The sequence below is a fragment of the Gallus gallus genome, chromosome 4 (genome assembly GCF_016699485.2).
Source record: "Gallus gallus isolate bGalGal1 chromosome 4, bGalGal1.mat.broiler.GRCg7b, whole genome shotgun sequence".
Lineage (NCBI taxonomy): Eukaryota > Metazoa > Chordata > Aves > Galliformes > Phasianidae > Gallus > Gallus gallus.
This window is the reverse complement of record NC_052535.1, coordinates 20,884,728-20,903,364: the sequence shown is the minus strand read 5'-3', so window position 1 is coordinate 20,903,364 and position 18,637 is coordinate 20,884,728. Positions and strand designations below refer to the sequence as shown.

The following is an 18,637-nucleotide window of genomic DNA, read 5'->3' as shown; positions in this document are numbered from 1 at the left end:
AAATAAGGAATGAAATGGACCTTAAATATCTCAGTGATGTGTTCCTCATTCATACTTTTTGCTACTACACTGAATTTACAACTTTGAGCAACACCTTGGCCGTTACTAAACAAAGAATCACTAACAGAAAGAAGGTTTCTGTTTTGCAGAGACAGCAAGGGAAATTGTCACAGCATCAGAGAGAGAAGAAAGCAAAATTTAAATCCTGTGACTGCAATATTACTAGAGGACCCTAGAGGACCACTCTGGTGAAGCCAGCTCTCTAGCAGAAGTGTGGTCTTTTTTTTTTTTCTTTTTTTTTTTCTTTTTTTTTGCAGGTTATTATTATTATTATTTTTTTTTTTTTTTGCTAAGAACTTAACTGTTCAGATATCATGTGACTGACTGAGTGGAACTTTCCACACCATTTTCAGCAACAGAGGCTTTGATCATTGTGAAATATTAGATTCAAAACCTGGGCTGCTGCAGTGCAAAGCCAGCTGAGAGACCAGAGGAGAGGCAAATTAATTTATTTCAACCAGTCAATCATACTTCATGCTGAGAAAAGAAATTTCGTGCCAGTATAGGATATTTTTGGCAAGTACAAAAAAGCCTCCAAGAAGTTAGGGGCCATCTGTTAGGAAAGTACATGATGGTATGGCACATCTTCTTTATATGCTAATGTTGTGGTAATGAAGGTGGTAAATAAACATCATGGTTAGATAGAAATAACAGGTCAGAAAAACAGTCTGTTTCAGTGACAGTTGCATTCAATTACATATTGCTTGGCTGTGTACTGTAAGCATTTTTAAATCTTTTTCATTGCTAGAACAATTACCATGCTGCAAAAGAAATCACTGCAAACACTGCTGAATGAACCATGATAAAACAATTATGCTTTTATGAATAAAGTAAGAACTCTGTAATAAAATTAAAATGCAATGCAAGTCTTTTCATGAAGAATATGCCCACAATCCAATGAATCCTTATAATACTCTATGGATCACAGAATCATAGAATGGTTTGTGTTGGAAGGGCCCTTTAAGATCACCTAATTCCAACCGCCCTGCTATAGGCAGGGACACCTCCCTCTAGACCAGTCTGCTCACAGTCCCATCCAGCCTGGCCTTGAACGCTTCCAGGCAGTGGGCGTCTACAAGCTCTCTGGGCACCCTGTTCCAGTGTCTCACCACACTCACAGTAAAGAATTTCTTCCCAATACTTAGTCTAAATCTACCCTCTTCCAGTTTGAAGCCATTTCCCCTCATCCTGTTGCTACCTGCCATTCTAAAAAGTCCCTCCTCAGCTTTCCTGTAGGCTCCTTCAGGTACTGGCAGGCTGGTATTAGGTTCCCCGGAGCCTTCTCCTCTCCAGACTGAAGAGCCTGAGCTCTCTCAGCCTGATACTGTAGAATGCTAGTGTATTTGTCTACACCCCTATTTCAAGGTCAGGCTATATGGGGCCTTGGGCAGCCTGATCCAGTGGGTGGCAACCCTGACTACAGCAGGGTTGGAACCAGATGATCTTTAAGGTCCCTTACAACTCAAGCCATTCTATACTATAATAATATACTGTAATCCTATGCTACCAGCTGCAAGTACAATTCTTCCTAAGCTCTGAATACGGTGACCTGGCAAGACTTTTAGAAAACAAATGTAATTCTATCTTGTCTCCAAAAGTCAAAACATTCTTCTGGAAGCTTCCCTACCCTGCATCACCCAACTCTCTCCCCTCACTCCCTCAAATAAAAAAACGTGCCATTTCCACTTAATGAAATTTAACTTTCATGTATTTGTTTCCTTCAGATTTAAAGTCACCTTATAAATCTGTCTGCCTTTGTCACTTGTCTGTACCTTCCTGAACAATTACAATCTTGCAGTAACATAAAATTTGTCACTGTAAGTGTCCAACAATTACCACCTCCTGGATGCAGGAGCAGCTAATCAAATCTAAGAGGAAACCACTAGCTTTTCAGAGCCACGCTGCAAGCCATGGAGAAGTCAGCTCTTATGAAAGAAGATACTAAGCCTGTCTTGAGAAAAAAAAAAAAAAAAATCAAGACAAGTCTTAAGAAAACTGCTATAAGGAATAAAGAAGATAAGAGTATTTCCAAAGGCAGAGAAAGTATAGCAGGAAATACGTAAGTGACCTTTTACTCCCAAAATACTTCATACTACAGTTTTAAAGGAACAATCTGTTATATTCCAGCCAGTCATTTGTGACCTGCAATACCTGTTATTCTGAGGAAATGGGCTGAAATTAACTCCTAGACATTTACTGCTTACATCTCTCTCTGAACTGGTGAAACCTGTTCACTGAGGACCCGTTCACTGAAACCTGAAACTAAGGAGTCCCCTCATAGTGCAAACCACTGCAGCCTGCATCCCTTCAGACCCACACAGTCAGCAGACAACTAGCAACTTTGCTGCGACTCACTGCCCTACCTATCCCAAGGCTCATGCTCTCCAGATGGCTGAACTCACTTCTGAAATAAATCTTCTAGCTGGAAATGTTGGCATAAAGATACCTCTGCAGAGAATATCTTCAACAAGCTAATGGTTAATGTAATAATGAGAAACACACATGAGACCTTGATTCCCAACCCTAACAACTTTTACTCCCTCACAGCCAAACCCACAACCCTCTTCCATTTGGAACAACTTCCAGCCTGCAGTGATCAAACCTAAAGCATCTACCTGCACCAAAGGGTGAGTTACATCACAAGTGATTTTCTTTTTTTTTGGCTGTCTTATGAGGCTGCAATTCCAGACATAAAATTTCATTCCTGCGATGTCTTACTGATGACATTCACTAGGACAATTAGCTGTTAAACTAATTGCTAGGCTTTATGTGGATTTACAAATGATCTAATACTCACATGACACACCTTCCTATCTGCATGCCCTATTTTTCCAAGGAGCACAGAAGTAACAGAAACATTACGTATTTCTGAAGTATTCAAATACAATTCAATAAACATCATTAGTAATACAATTCAGAAACACAGTAAAATCCTCCTAATTAGGACACCTTAGTGAACAGCTTATTGCTCTGATTATACAACTCTTTCAATTAAGAGGTTATTCAAAAAATAAAACAGTACAGAGAGCATCAGGACAATAAAGTAAAATGAGGACTCAATGCAAGCAGAGGAAGGAAAGTCCTATTCCTTGTGCTTTGTTAGTTTGCTCCTTTAATCTTTAACAACTTGATGCATTTCAAAATACATTGAAAGTTTGACTTTTTAGCTGCTATTTAGGAAACATTAGTTCAGCATGGAAAAAAAAATCCTTGTTTTACAAAACTTACAAATACATGATGATGTATTTGTAAGCAATGGTTCTTCCTTCGAAGTGCAAAATACTACAGGACTTGCCTTAGTATGACTGAAATTACAGTTCTGAATATCTTCTTCCTGTGCTCAGATCTCACAGGAGCAGGGCTAATGAGCTTAGGTGAAGTTCTATACCATCTAGCCTCTATTACTTAACTTGAGCATCTACATTGTACTACAGACTACATACAGAAAAAGAACCATAGAACCACAGAGCCACCTGGGTAGAAGAGGACCTCAGTAATCATCTAGTTTCAACTCCCTTGCCACGGGCAGGGTCGCCAACCACTAGACCAGGCTGCCCAGAGCCACATCCAGCCTGGCCTTGAATGCCTCCACGGATGGGGCACCCAGAACCTCTCTGGCCAATCTGTTCCAGTGTGTCACCACAGTGAGTTAAAAAATCCCTCCTAATTCTAAATCTTCCCTGTCTTAGTTTAAAACCACACTCCCTTGTCCTATCACTATCAATCCATGTAAACAGCTGTTCCCCCTCCTGTTTATACACTCCTTTCAAGTATTGGAAGGCCACAATGAGATCTCCCAGAGCCTTCTTTTCTCCAACAAGCCCAGTTCCCTCAACCTTTCCTTGTACGAGAGGTGCTCCAGCCCTCTGATCATCTTAGTGGCCCTGCTCTGGACCCATTCCAAGAGCACTGCATCTTGTGCTAGGGGCCCCAGGCCTGGACACAGTACTCCAGATGGGACCTTACAAGAGCCAAGTAGAGGGGGACAATCACCTCCCTCTCCCTACTGGCCACTCCTCTTTTAATGACCAGAACGCAGTTGGCCTTCCGGGCTGCAAGCGCACATTGCTGGCTCATGTCCAACTTCTTGTCCACCAGGACCCCCAAGTCCTTCTCCACTGGGTTGCTCTCAAGGAGTTATTCCCCTAGTCTGTATAAATACCAAGGGTTGGCTCAGACCAAGTAAAACACCTTGCACTTGGCCTTGTTGAACCTCATTAGGTTCACATGGGCCCACTTCTCCAGCCTGTCCAGGTTCCTCTGGATGGCTTCCTCCAATGTACTAACTGCACCACTCACAGAATCACAGAATGGCCCGGGTTGGAAGGGACCTCAAGGATCATGAATCTTCAATCCCCCTGTCACAGGCAGGGCCACCAACCTCCACATTTAATGTTAGACCAGGCTGCCTAGGGTCCCATCCAACCTGGCCTTGAATAACTCCAGGGATAGGGCATCCACAACCTCCCTGGGCAGCCGGTTCCAGCACCTCACCACTCTCATAGTGAAGAACTTCCCCCTGATATCCAATCTAAACCTTCCCTCCTTCAACTTAAAACCATTACCCCTTGTCCTGCTGTTATCTGCCCTTTCAAAGAGTTGACTCCCCTCCTGTTTATAGGCTCCCTTTAGGTACTGAAAGGCTACAGTTAGGTCATACTGCAGCCTTCTCTTCTTCAGGCTGAACTAGCCCAGCTCCCTCAGCCTGTCTTTGTAGGGTAAGTGCTCCAGCCCTCTGATCATCTTTGTGGCCCTCCTCTATACCCTCTCCAACTGCTCCCTGTCTTTCTTGTAGTGGGGGCTCCATACCTGGACACAGTATTCCAGATGGGGCCTCACAAGGGCAGAGTAGAGAGGGACAATCACCTCCCTCTCCCTGCTGCCCACCCTTCTTCTGATGGAGCCCAGGATACCATTCGCTTTCCGAGCTGCAAGAGCACCCTGCTGGCTCATGTTAAGCTTTTCCTCCACCAGGACCCTCAGGTCCTTCTCTGCAGGGCTACTCTCAAGGACTGCTCCTTCCAGCCTGTATATATGCCTGGGATTCCTCCGGCCCAATCTTGCACTTTGCTGTGTTGAACCTCATTATTTTCTCCTGGGCTCACCTTTCAAGTCTGTTGAGGTCCCTCTGAATGGCATCCCTTCCTTCCCCTGTGACAACGGCACCACTCAGCTTGGTGTCATCAGCAAACTTGCTGAGGGTGCACTCAATTCCATCACTGATGTCATTGATCAAGATGTGGAAGAGCACGGGTGCCCAGACAGACCCCTGAGGGACACCGCTTGTGACTAGCCTCCACCTGGACATAGACCCATTAATCACCACTCTTTGTTTGTGGACTTTCAACCAATTCCTTATCTACCGGCTGGTCCACCCATCAAATCCACATCCCTCCAATTTGGAGATAAGGATGTGGTGGGGGACAACAAAGGCCTTGCTCAAGTCCTGGTAAATGGCATCAGTCGCCTTCCCTTTGTCCACCAATGCCGACACTCTATCACAGAAGGCCACCAGATTTGTTAGGCATGACTTTCCCCTGGTGAAGGTGTGCTGGCTGTCTGGGATCACACGCTCATTCCTCATGTGATCAAGCACATCATCCAGGAGGATCTCTGCTCCACAATCTTCCCAGGCAGAGAGGTGAGACTCACTGGCCTATAGTTCCACGGGTCATCTTTGCTCTCTTTCTTATAAATGGGAATGATGTGACCCTTCCTCCAGTCACCTGGGACCTCACCTGACAGCCACAACTTTTCAAATATGATGGAGAGCAGCTTGGCAACCACTTCACCCAGCTCCCTCAGAACCCTGGGAAGTATGTCATCTGGCTCTATAGACTGGTTTGCATTCAGTCTCTTGAGGTAGTCTCGGACTTGCTCTGCACTTACAATGGAGTGGGATTTACTCCCCTGATCCCCACCCAGTGGTTTGGGAATGCTTGGCTCAGGGACGTGAGAAATATTAGAATCCTGGTTCCCAGTGAAGACCAAGGCAAAGAACTCATTCAGTACCTCAGCCTTCTCCTCATCTGTCAAAGCCAGCTCTCCTTTTACACTTATCAAAGGAGGTACACTCACTTTTGCCCATCTCTTCTGGTCAACATACCTGTAGAATGAATGCCTCCGAGGTAGTAAGGTTGGGCTTAGTAAGAAGATCCCATCCACCCATTCCAACTGTTGTCTCCATGCTGTGCCCAAGTCACCAAAAACAGGCTACAAAGTCATACAACGTCCTTCTACAGCAATACCTCTTCCTGCAGCTGAATGCAGCAGACAGGAATGTCACCAAACTGTCTGCTGAGTATACAGGATCAGAAACTCATTTTCAGAACTTGAGCTTTTTACTGGAATGGATCTGTTTGCATTAAAATTTTATCATAATTTGACTGAGATAAACAATCATTAAAATATTTACCAACACTACTTAGTAAATACTATCGTATCTAGAAACCACAAATAAAGCTTCATAATTTCCCTTGCAAATAGTGATGAGAGACTAATACAATTTCCAGACACAGCTTTAGTCAAGACAATAGCTTTTACAGGCACATTTACATCCTAGAGATGAGAATCCCCTATCCCTTTGTATCCAATATCAGAATAAAGTATTTAGTACCAATTGTCCTTCCAGAAAACTGCAGGTTTCTAGAGATGCAACAATTTAAACCAGCTGATGATTAGCACTTTAGAAGTACATTACAGTCATTAGAAAAAACATTATTTGCACTGCTCACCAGAAAGCAAGACTAAGGACCTAGTTAGACTGGCCCAGCAACTTGGAGAGCCATTCACAGCATATTTTAGGCTCTGATCATTAATATTATGCCTTGTGTATATTAGTAAGCAGTAGAGATCTCAAGAATGAAAAGTTATTATCGAAGATCAGACATACACATTTCAGTGATTTTATTCTAGAGTAACTCCAGGTTGGCCTTCTGGACTAAACAACCACAGACAGATTCTAGAAACAAATCTGCAAGCTTTGTTTCATTCAAAAATAATTTGTTTCTTGTGCTCCAAAGCCACTCCATAACAAGAACAAAGTAGTAAAGTCAGTGACTTAAACAAAAACAAAAACATTCTTAATCCAAACTGAATGGCTCAGGTGGAAGTACCCATGTATTTTCAGCAAATATGAAAGGCTTATTTCCATTTAAATCTAAGTAAAATTATATAGAATTGTGTACTACTATAACTGGTTATATTGGACTGCGCAAGTTTATTATCAATTTACCACTTCAGGTTCATTCACTGACAACATTCTAAAAATGAATTTACTTGAAGAATTGAAGTATTAAGCTTCAATTGTTTAATTTTTCACACTGATATGTGAACAGGTTACAACTGGTCTCACATTAAAACCCATTTATTAAAAACAATAAAAGACATTCTGTTTATCCATGTTGACATCCTGCATGGTGCCACTATTAGTATCTTGTTTGGTGTTTTATTTGAAGTCCTAATTGACTGAAATAATCCTAAAGGTGACATTCCTCAAAGAAATGTTACCTGTCTTCTCTCTATTTTCAAAGGCTCATGACTTTCAAACAAGGGTCATGATTTGGCTGTTTCGTGAGGTGAACAGAAGGCACTGGCAAAATACAGTAAATCATACCATACATCTTGTAGACTGATCTGTTGTTCTTTCAAGAGGCTATTTAAAATTTCCAGCACAAGCCAGCTGGAGTGGCTGCTGTGCACTGCAGATGCAGTAGTCCAACTTCAAATAACTAGACTTGAGAGCTGTAACATGGGACTAAGCTACTACAATTTCAAAAAAAAATTAATGTACCTTAGCTCTACCAACATCCTGTGTTACTTTGGGCAAATAATTTAAGGATTTCTGTGTCTCAAACTGTTTTTTTTTTTTTTTGTAGGCTGGTCATTCTTCTTGTCTCCTCATAGAAACATCAGATTAGTAAATTTTTGAATGACACAGACAAGCAGTATTTTTTCATTGATGAACACCACAAATTCCACATCTATAAATCAGCAGCTCGATCAGCTCCTGAGGTTGAAGTTAAACAGCTAAGACTTCAGGTGTATCCTAATAATGAAAGGAGGAATATTCTTTCAAGAGTTTCCTGTACCTGAAATTCAGTATCTATTTCAGATTTTGGAGAACATTGTTGGGTGATTTGTATGCTTGCTTGTTTGGGCATTTTTCCCATAGTTAAATTAAGAAACAATATAAATATTACTCCAAATGATGATGATTAAAAATATTATCTCTGCAAGCCACACAACGTACTTAATGGAAATGCTACCTATGTTATAACTTCTTTCAGCGGCACCTGGTATCTCATACTGTTTGCTCAAAGTAATCAGCTTCTGCACATGTAGCATTCTGATGTGTACAGTGTAAGGCTTTTAAAATTGCTTCTAAAAATACATCTGATCAGCATGTAATGCAACAAAATACAGTACTTTATAGCATATGGCTTGCAAAGCAGTGAAGTGAACGACACGCTTAGATCTCTGCTGTGGCACGCCACCTACTTTGTTCCATAACATTTATATAAACATATGGCTCATCCTAGGTGGCAAGCCACCACTAAAGCACAGGTGTGTTTTCTCTCACTTGAATTCATGACCCCTACAACAGAAGGCTGTAATCAGCTATTTTAGTTGCATATTCAAAGTCAGTTCTGTTCTATAAGTTAACTTAGTCTTTTCTACAAGAAACAAATGGAAATTCTGCATTATACCCACGCGTGACAGAACAGTTACACTGAGTATTGTTTAAACATATTTCCCTCTGAAGAACATGGCCCGATTAAAGCTCACTGATAGTGATAAAAATCAAGTAACAAGGATGATGCATTTTTAAAGGTGAGCTTCACCAGCGGCAGATGGCTTCCCTGACTTCCTGTGAAACAGTATGGAATCAAAGTCTCGTTTATTCTGGCTTGTTACTCATGGAGGTTAACCTGAACATTTCAACTTATACGTACTTCCCAGTCTTTGCACTTCTATAGTACTTACTTCAGAACTGTTCTGTATGGAAACTACATCCTCCCTATTAGCACAGTCTCTCTCACTTGATTTTCACCTGGCTAGAACCTCTCAATTGAATGTGGTCATCAGAGTTTAGTATGTTCTGTTCCCCAAAGGACCAGAAATTGACAGAAAGCGTATTTCAAACACTGCTAGTTTGTTACACGATCAAAGGTGCACTCTACCACATCATGAATCAGAAAAAGCTCATAAACAGTTTTTTGTTGCTTTCTACAGTTAGACACTTTAAAATGTTGCAGATATTCTTATTTAAGCTGTTACATAAAACAGTATTGTTTTTTGTTGGTTTTTTTTTCCAGCTCTTCCACCTTTTCATCAAGCATCCTCGTTTGGAGATGTTGTGAAATGCCTCGCCCTGAAGACTATAAATGCCCCAAATTCATTGTTTATGAAATACAAAAAACAGAAAAAGCTAATTTCAGAGCTGTTTTAAGTAGAGCTGGCATTTCAGTACATGAAATTATGACTGGAAATGTATGCTAGAAGCATGATTATATTATGCAAACATATGAAATATACTAACAGCTTAATCTTAGTCTCATTGGAGTCATTGGAAGTTTTACTATTTACGGAAAACGGAAGCAAATCAAAGACTAGAACCTTAATAAGCCAAGCTCACTTACCATTGTGCAAATAGTGATAGATTAATTTAAGGTACCACTGTAACATACAGAAGAGCTCCGTGGAGGAAAAAGCAAAGCCTCATTCTATGATTCTAAGATTCTGCACGGGGATGGAAAACTTCTCTACCACAAAACTTCTGGGAGAAATCCCTCATGCTGTGGTTCAGTGCTGCTAAAGAGTTCTAGGAAGGGGCTCGAGTCCAACACAGCCTCAGACTCCAAGATGTGTGCTTTACCTCTTCCTAGAGCCCCCTGGATGCTGTAGGATTAGGAGGTCTGAACAAAACATTCGGTAAGCACAGCCTTAGAAGAGCCCTCAAGTTTCCAATAACTGACCATTCTGCAAGCACCTAATCCCGCTGAAACCAATAGGTCTGCGTAGTTCGGAGCTTAAAGCAACACCAGAGCAATTTGTGCACATATACGTTACCAGTCAAACTAGAACAGTTTCTTTTTGTAGTTTTTGACTTTACTATTTTATGTAGGAGATATCGTGTGCTTTGATGCACTCTTCTGTCAAATGGTATCACAGAATCACAGAACTGTAGGGGCTGGAAGGGACCTCTAGAGATCATCGAGTCCAGCTCCCCTGCAAGGCAGGCCCTCTACAGCAGACTACACAGGTAGGCATCCAGGAAGGTCTTGAATATCTCCAGAGAAGAATCCACAACCTCCCTGGGCAGCCTGTTCCAGTGCTCTGTCATCCATACTGTGAAGAAGTTCCTTCACATATTGGTGCAGAACTTCCTATGCTCAAGTTTATGGCCGTTTCTCCCTGTCCTGTCCCCACAGACCGCTGAAAAGAGGTTGGCCATGTACACTTAAGATATTTATAAACTTTAATAAGATCACCTCTGAGTCTTCTATTCTCAAGGCTGAACAGACCCAGTTTGCTCAGCCTTTCCTCATAAGAGAGGTGCTCCAGGCCCTTTATCATCTTTGTGGCCCTCCGCTGGACTCCCTCCAGGAGATCCCTGTCTTTTTTGTACCAGAGAGCCCAAATTAATGCTAGTCTAAGGCCTCAACAATCCTTTCTGTAGACTGGACTTCCAGAATGGTACCCAAATTTTGAATGTTTTTAAGATGCTGTAGCCATAGGTCTTGATCAATTCATAACCAAATCCCTTTCCCTCTGCAGATCTCTGCAAAAGCTGTTAGCCCATACTGCTGATCTCAATACAGAACAATAGGAATGAAAATGAACTGTTTCCTTTTAATTCGAAGAGCAATAAAAATGCAAATCAAATCAAATAGAAGTACTTCTATAGCAGCTTGTAAGTTTTACATGTAACTGTCAAATCAGAAGAACATCTACAGTTTAAAAGCAAAAAAGAAGAACAAGGAACAGCTAACAAGAAATTAAAGACCTCAGTGAAACCTGGACAGGCTGGAGAGCTGGGTGGAGAAGAAGCTGATGGGGTGCAGGTATAGAGTTCCACACCTGGGAAGAAATAACTGCATGCATAGCTACAGCTATGCTGACCTGATAGAAAGAAGCTCTGTGGAGAAGGACCTGGGTGACAGCAGGTTGGCCATGAGCCAGAAGTGTGCCCTTGTGGTCAAGTAGACCAATGGAATCCTGGAGAGCACTAAAAAGAGCATGGCCAGCAGAGCAAGGGAGGTGATCCTCCCCCTCTACTCTGCTCTGTTGAGGCCACATCTGGAGTACTGTGGCCAGTTCTGGGCTCCCCAGTACAAGAAAGGCAGACAACTTCTAGAGAGAGTCCATCAGTGGGCCACAAAGATTACTAGGACCATGGAGCATCTCCCTTATGAGGAAAGGCTGACAGACCTGGGACTGTTCAGCCTGGAGAACACTGATGCTTATAAATATCTAATAGACAGAAGTCAAGCGGATGTGGCCAGTAATTTTTCCATACTAACACACAAATATGGGAGATAAATGACCTTGTTTATGTAACTAGTCACAGCCTTCCTTGACAAATTCACATGACAGCCATGAAAGTCAAATTTTGAGCAAGCACGTGCTAACTACCTTAGGCAAAGTATATCTCAAGCATTATTAATCTTTTATATAAAAATATGACTTGACCTGTGTTTATCACAACTACCTCATTAAAAAAAAAAACAAAGCAAACATTCCCCAACAGGAATCTGAGATAGAGTATCAACTCAGACAGTGAGATTTCACTAAAATGATGATTTGAAGAATGACTTATTCAAAGAGTGAGCTTAATGGTTGATTTTCTCTTACCTTCAATTTCTTTGTTGTCTTAATTTTTCCAGTCCTTTCCATTGTCCCTCCCTACTCCACCTTCACAAGGCCCCATGTGCAATACTGCACCCAGGTCTAGGGCACCCAGGACAGGAAGGATGAGGAGCTGCTAGAGTGAGTCCAGAGGAGGATCATGAGGATGATCAGAGGGCTGGAGCATCTCTTCTACGAAGAAGAGTTGAGGGAGCTGGGATAGTTCAGCCTGGAGAAAAAAAAGGCTCCAGGGAGACCTCATCATGGCCTTCCAATACTTAAAAAGAGCTTATAACCAGGAGTGAGACCGACTTCTTAAATGGCCTGGTAGTGATAGGACAAGGGGGAATGGTTTTAAACTAAAAGAGGAAAATTACATTAGATGCTAGGGGGAAATATTTCACTCAGGATGGTGAGGTGCTGGAACAGATTGCCCAGAGAATTTGTGAATGCCCCATCTGTAGAGGTCCTCAAGGCCAGGTTGGATGGGGCCCTGGGCAACCTGATCCTGTGGATGGCAGCCCTGTCTACGGGAGTGTACTGGAACAAGACTACCTTCAAGGTCTCTTCCAGTCCAAGCCATTCTAAGATCCTATGACCTTGACCATGTGCCAAGTCAAAACAAAACACGACCCTGTGTACCAGTTTTATACAAAGTCACAGACAGTAAAAAGGAGAAAGCTCTAAAAATCTAATCTGAACCACCTTCCTTCCTGGGCTGGACCATGTATTTTACCCACTGGCACCACCTGCTGCACACTTTCACTGATCATTAATGAGTCCAATGCCCATTATGGCAGCAAAGGCAAACGATGAAAGCTGCAACATTAAGTGACAAAAGCACATGAAGGGCATTTTTGGCACTAGCACACAGAAATGAGGGGGCAGTTTGCAAGAGTACATTCCTTGCTGGGGGTTTCTGAATAACACATTAACTTTCTGACTCCAGAAAGTGTATTCCAATTTCTGCTTGCTACACACCTGTGTAGATAGTCTCAGACTTTCCAAACACTGCAAAAGCGGTATTTTAAGCAATAAATTATTATTAACAGATGTTAAGTTGCAGTTACAGCATCTGCATAAGCTTTTGCAGGAAGGATGAAAATGAATAATTCCTCTGAAACCTAAAGGTAAAGCCAAGAAAGAACTACATAATCATTGGAAAAATGTAATTTGCATGGTTAAATAATTCCATTGCACATCTCCTATTGTTCTCTCATGCTCAACCACAGAAGGTGTCCCTTTTTCTGTACTTCATCTAGAAAGAATGCTGTTTCATTGTTGACCATCTACGGTTCTCAGAGGTGTTCAACTGACAGTCCTACACACATTGCTTTCCTGTCTTCCTTTAATGTGGTATGACCTCAACAGCTTTCCGTTTGAGCACCAACATTTGCCCAGCCCCATCTCACAGTTCTTTGGCCTTTCAATAGTTAAGCTCTTTGGCTACTGGCATTTTTAACTGAAATTTGAAACCCTACAGACCACATTCTCTTTGATAATGACACAGTGCACTAGGAAGTAGTGCATTTGCTTTTCAATGCAGGAAAAGACTAGTCTGTGTCATCCAGCTGAGTCACACCAGTAGATTAAGTAAGGGTACCCACATCAGAGAGTGATGCAATGACAGTATAGGAAGAGAAAAATGTTTTTCTAGATCTTTAAGTAAAGCAAGCAATAAAAACAACATTGAAACTAACCCCTTAGAAATCATTAAAATTATCTAAATCATTCTAGAGAGGACTCGTACAGAGATTAAGGAGAGATTTCCCTTTGAGCTCAAAGGCCTGAAATACTTGTTTACCATTGGAAAAAACAAAAACAAACAAACAAACAAAACCACAATTTCATCTACAAAACCACCATTATGATTAACCATATAATCTTTACTGGAGAACTATTTCTCCACACAGCACATTTCAGTATCATTTTAATTTAAAAAAAAAAAAAAATGGAGACATTGCTGAGTGTTTTAGCTGAGTGACTTCCATGAAAAATAAAAACCACAGGTGTGCTGTGAGTAGAATTAAGGTCCAAAAGAGCAAGTATTTCAGAAAAACCTACCTACCTGTGATCATATCCCTGAAGTAGGTTCATACAAGGTACTAAATGCTCAATCCAAGTACTGGCAGTTCAGCCAAAGAAGAAAAATCAATCTTTTTTAATTGTCCTTTGGAATGACATGGCTTGCAGCAAGTTTGGTGCTCTTTGGTACATTTCCTATGCTCCGGAAAAAAACATGAAGATACCTAAAGGACCTATAGAAGGCGAAATCATTGAGTGACAGTTCAGTGACTGGCAGTCGAGGAAAGGAAGCCCTTCATGTCCCAACTCACAGGGTGCAGCGTATGACATCTTTTACAAAGCCACAGCAAGCTGCAGATCACTGTGGAGCAAGCTAAAGACAAAAAGAGGGCAGTAGGTCAGACTCAATTTATGTGGAAGAAGAAAGGCAGCTAAGAGCGTCAACCTGTTGCGTGACATAAATGCTACACTCCCTGTCAAGATTTTCATCTATATTAGTTGAAATTTGCAATAAGCCTATGAAAACTAGAAACTAGAGAAAAGTGGAACAATGAACAGTCTTGAATAGTGTTCTCAGTAAAGCTTTCCCAAAGCTTAAAGACAGCATACCCTTTGATCCAAAGTAAATATGGCGATAGTAAGGAATCTGTATCAAAAGCTACCTCACAAGGACTTGGGATAGCACACTTACACATAGAAAAATCCCAGTGGTACGTAGACTGAGAAAGCTAACACCCATGCAGCTACATTATGCTCAGAACAACAAGCCAGAAACATTCACTGGCCAAAATGACATTTGTATGTACACAGCTGCACTGCAGCAGTTTCAAAGATTGTATCCTTGGCAAGCCACACTATTTTTTTTTTCCTAATGCCAAGATGTTAGCACATGATCTTGGAGATACAAATATATCTCACATTAAGGTTATATATTTGAGAGAAACTCCTGTCAGAGATATTCAGTCAATCAAATTTCTAGAAAGACCAAATACAGAAGAAGAAAGCTATGGACATGTGTATTTGCTGTTAAAAAAAAAAAAAAAAAAAAAAAAAAAAAAAAAAAACAGCTGACAATTGAAAATAAGCTAGCAGAAGAACAGAATAAATGAAGCTTGAGGCAAACAATCTCTGAAGAGAACAACGTGATAAATGTAAACAACACACTTCTAGGCAAACCAGACACTTCAAATGTCAGAAAAGGATTGAGTAGAGACTGAACTAAGGAGGAAAAGAGAAACCTCAATGAAAATCTGTTCAAATATTCTGGAAGACAACTACAACTAACCTGGTTAAACCTAGAATAATTCAGAGACTGTTGATTTAGATAGCAGATTAAGGTAATTCAACAGGTACACCTTCTGCTCCTTTTTCACATCACCATCATAGGATGCATTCTGACCATTGGTCAATTCCAAAATTTACAATTCTTAAAACTGCCCTTTTTTCTATTAAGTCACTTTATGGCACTGTACAGTGTTCTTTCTTGGAAATTACATTGTAGGGCAAACATTTTACATTAAACATACGTAATGTTGCAAATAATGAGGACGTTTTCCTTGCTATCATTTGATACTTTATTTAGAAAACCCACATACGTTCTAAAATAAATTAATACTTTAAACACAATGCAGTTTCTCCCCCTTTGACTTTTTTTTTTAGATTTAAAAGTCTACATCATATATTTTAATTTTTCTTCACTTGAGCAGAGAAATTATCATTAAAAGCACCTATTACTGACGTATCATCCAGGAACACAGATCTGAGACATTTAACATGTTTAATCCAAGACCAAGTGCAAACAGTAATACTAGGAGGATAGGACTTGTCTTCTTCATGTCTCTTTTCTGTTTAACTTTCTGCTCAGTCTCTAGTGACCCTTGTGAAAGCTTTGAATTAGCTTCTTTTTAGAAAGGAGGAAGTAGAAACTAATTTCCTTAAGACAGAATTATTACTGGTCAAAGTTTAACTCTGGGTTCAGGAAGCCTAGAAATTGGATTTTAATTAGAAGAAAATAGCTTGAATTTGTGTTCTCCCATCTTTGCAGCCTGTAAAGAAATGACGGGCTAAGTACTCTTCCTCTGTCAGAGGAACCTGCTATCCTTCAAGTCATCATCACATTGGAATAAATATAATATTATTTTCTTCTAATCATTTGATACTGATTCATTTTGCTCTCTTTTTACACAACCAGTCATACTCTGGAGTTAGTATCTAAAGGACTCCTCATCAAATGAGCTTCATTTTTTTGTATAACAAATGCCTCATAAACACTACACCTTCAAGTTTTCAAGCTGATCATCATAAGCAAAGGATGCAGAACTTTGTTTATATTAACAAGTGTCTTATTCAGCCTCTACATGATTGAATGCATACTGAAAGCAAATATTAAAGACAAAAACTGTCTATCCATTTTCTGCAATTAGAGAGACTACAATAGAAATTCTAGCAATTGGTCTTAAACTGAATAGACTACCAGAGATTTGGTCTGAATTACAAAAAAAAAAATAATGATAGATGCTGGAAAAAATAAACAAATTTTAAAAAATCAGTGCATTTAGACAATCTTACAAGAGAAATAGCAAATTTCTGGTCTCACATTCAGTTGTATTTACACATTGTTTAATGTATTTAATTTTTACCATTTCTGTTCTTTATGAAGCAATTCTTAATTTTATTAATGTAACTCAATTGGAAGCTTATTACATTATTTCTTCTGCCTGATATCTCAGAAATTAGTTGATTCCTGACCCTCAGGGACATGGAAACAAGAAGGAAATGACTGAATGTTCAATCAGTCACAGAGAAAAGGGAACAGTAGTTCCCATCCACAAATAGTAATTTATTTTAGGAAAAAAAAAAGGGGGGGGGAGAGAAATAAAAGAAAGCATATGGAGTATTAGTCTAGTTCTGTGGCATTAATCATTTTCGATAAGCAGATCATTGCAAAACACTGAATTTTCAGCAGTTCCTCATTCATCAAGAGGCATTTTAGCTTCACGGCTTCTTACCATCCAACAGTTCCTATATTTTTAAGCTCCTATTTATTACGCAGCTCACTGACTGATACGTTATTCATAGCCTTACCTGCAAATGCTAAGTGAGAATTGAAATTACTCCCATTTTATGAGTGGTTGGATGATCATTTGAGATCATCTCCGCTTGAAAAAAAGCCTACACGCTACTCGCAGAAGAACTGTTTCCCCCATGACTAGATGCATGTAACTTCATTATGAGCAACAGAGATACAAAAAGGCAACAGATAACAGGCAGATTAGCAAGCCATTTAGTGAAGTAACTTCCTCACTCTCTTTGAGGGAGCGTAATCCAGCCATGGAAGAAAACAATTTGAGAATTTACTTCTTCTTCTGCAATTGAGAAGCAATCTGCTGATACAGGAACCAGCTAAGCTCTGTAACTTTCTCCTTTAAACACACTGGTTCAGGTTAGTACCCTAACATTTACAGCAGCTTTCTACTGGGTCAACCAAAGAATACCATTAAACTAATCAGAGGTCTACCAAAGAAATCTATGAGAACACCAAAAATGATTTGTGGATCCTACTGTAGCTCTTCTCCGAAAGACAGCTTGTAGAATACTGTTATTCTGCATGAAGGATTAATACTGTCACTGGAAATGGTCATTGTATGTATGATCTGGAATATAATGGCCCTTGACTGAAAACAATGTAATGGGGTAGTTAAGATAAAAAAAAGAGACCTAAGATTCTGGAGTGGGATATAAGAATGGGGTAAGAAAAGTTTGGTAAGACACTCATTTTCTGTCAACTGAATCATCTTGTTGAAGTTTCCTTCTTCCCTCTCATCCCAAAAGGGAATTTTTAAGATCCAAAATAGAATTTTGGGTCACAAACAGAAAAAGGAGAAAAAGGACAAGTACTCTCTTAATTAGCCCTATTTAAAACAATGCATGGGATCAAGCACCTGAATCATGCTGAGGAGAAAGTGACTTTGATTTTCCCTTTTATATAAAACACTCTAACATATTTCTCTGTCCCTCCTCCCACTTATTTTCTCTAATGTCCTTCTCCCCCACCTTCAACATCCTCTGCCTTTTTTCCTTATCCCTAAGAAATGTCTCAAGGATTGTTTTCCGTCACTTATAAGGAAGGAAACCAATGTCAAAAAAACAAAGTTTTCTGTCAAACAGAATTCATGTTTTTCTAAGCAGCCCTTAGGAAAGTTATACTCATCTGCAGCTCTACTGTAATCATCCATTATGACCTTGAGTAAAAAATTAAATCCCTCTCCACTTGCCATTTTCACTATATGTGAAAAGATGGAAGAAAGTTCTTCATCTCTCTCCATTACATACCTCAGTTGTGAGTTTTTTGGGCTGAGGATCAGCACTTACTATACAGCTGTGCAATGTCTAGAATAGTAATCTGCAATACCTTCTGGGACATCCAGACAGGAATGCAATGCAGATATATGCAGATGATGATCTGCAGTACAAACTAGTTTTATTTACAGTTGCTGAAGATTTAGCATGGAAGTGTTCGCACAGTTGCTAAACATACAGCAATCACTCTTAATACCTTCTTATGAATACAGGAGTACTCACAGGCTTTTGGAACACTAGAACAAGGTAGCCTCAAATTAGCTATCCTGTATATTAAAGCAGTCAAAGTAATTGATAAGAAGCCCATGTAGTTCAAATTCATCAAAACTACTGACAGATTCAG

At 40.2% G+C, this 18,637-nt stretch overlaps 1 protein-coding gene and 1 non-coding gene across 8 annotated transcripts in view; both read right to left on the bottom strand.

Moving 5' to 3' along the window:
* GRIA2 (glutamate ionotropic receptor AMPA type subunit 2) overlaps positions 1 to 18,637 on the bottom strand; it is a 94,762-nt gene that overhangs the window by 59,278 nt on the left and 16,847 nt on the right. The gene's annotated exons all lie outside the window — the stretch shown is intronic.
* Positions 8,524 to 8,631, bottom strand: MIR6682 (microRNA 6682). Its single transcript, NR_105552.2, has one exon. It is a non-coding gene; the product is annotated as a microRNA 6682 (primary transcript).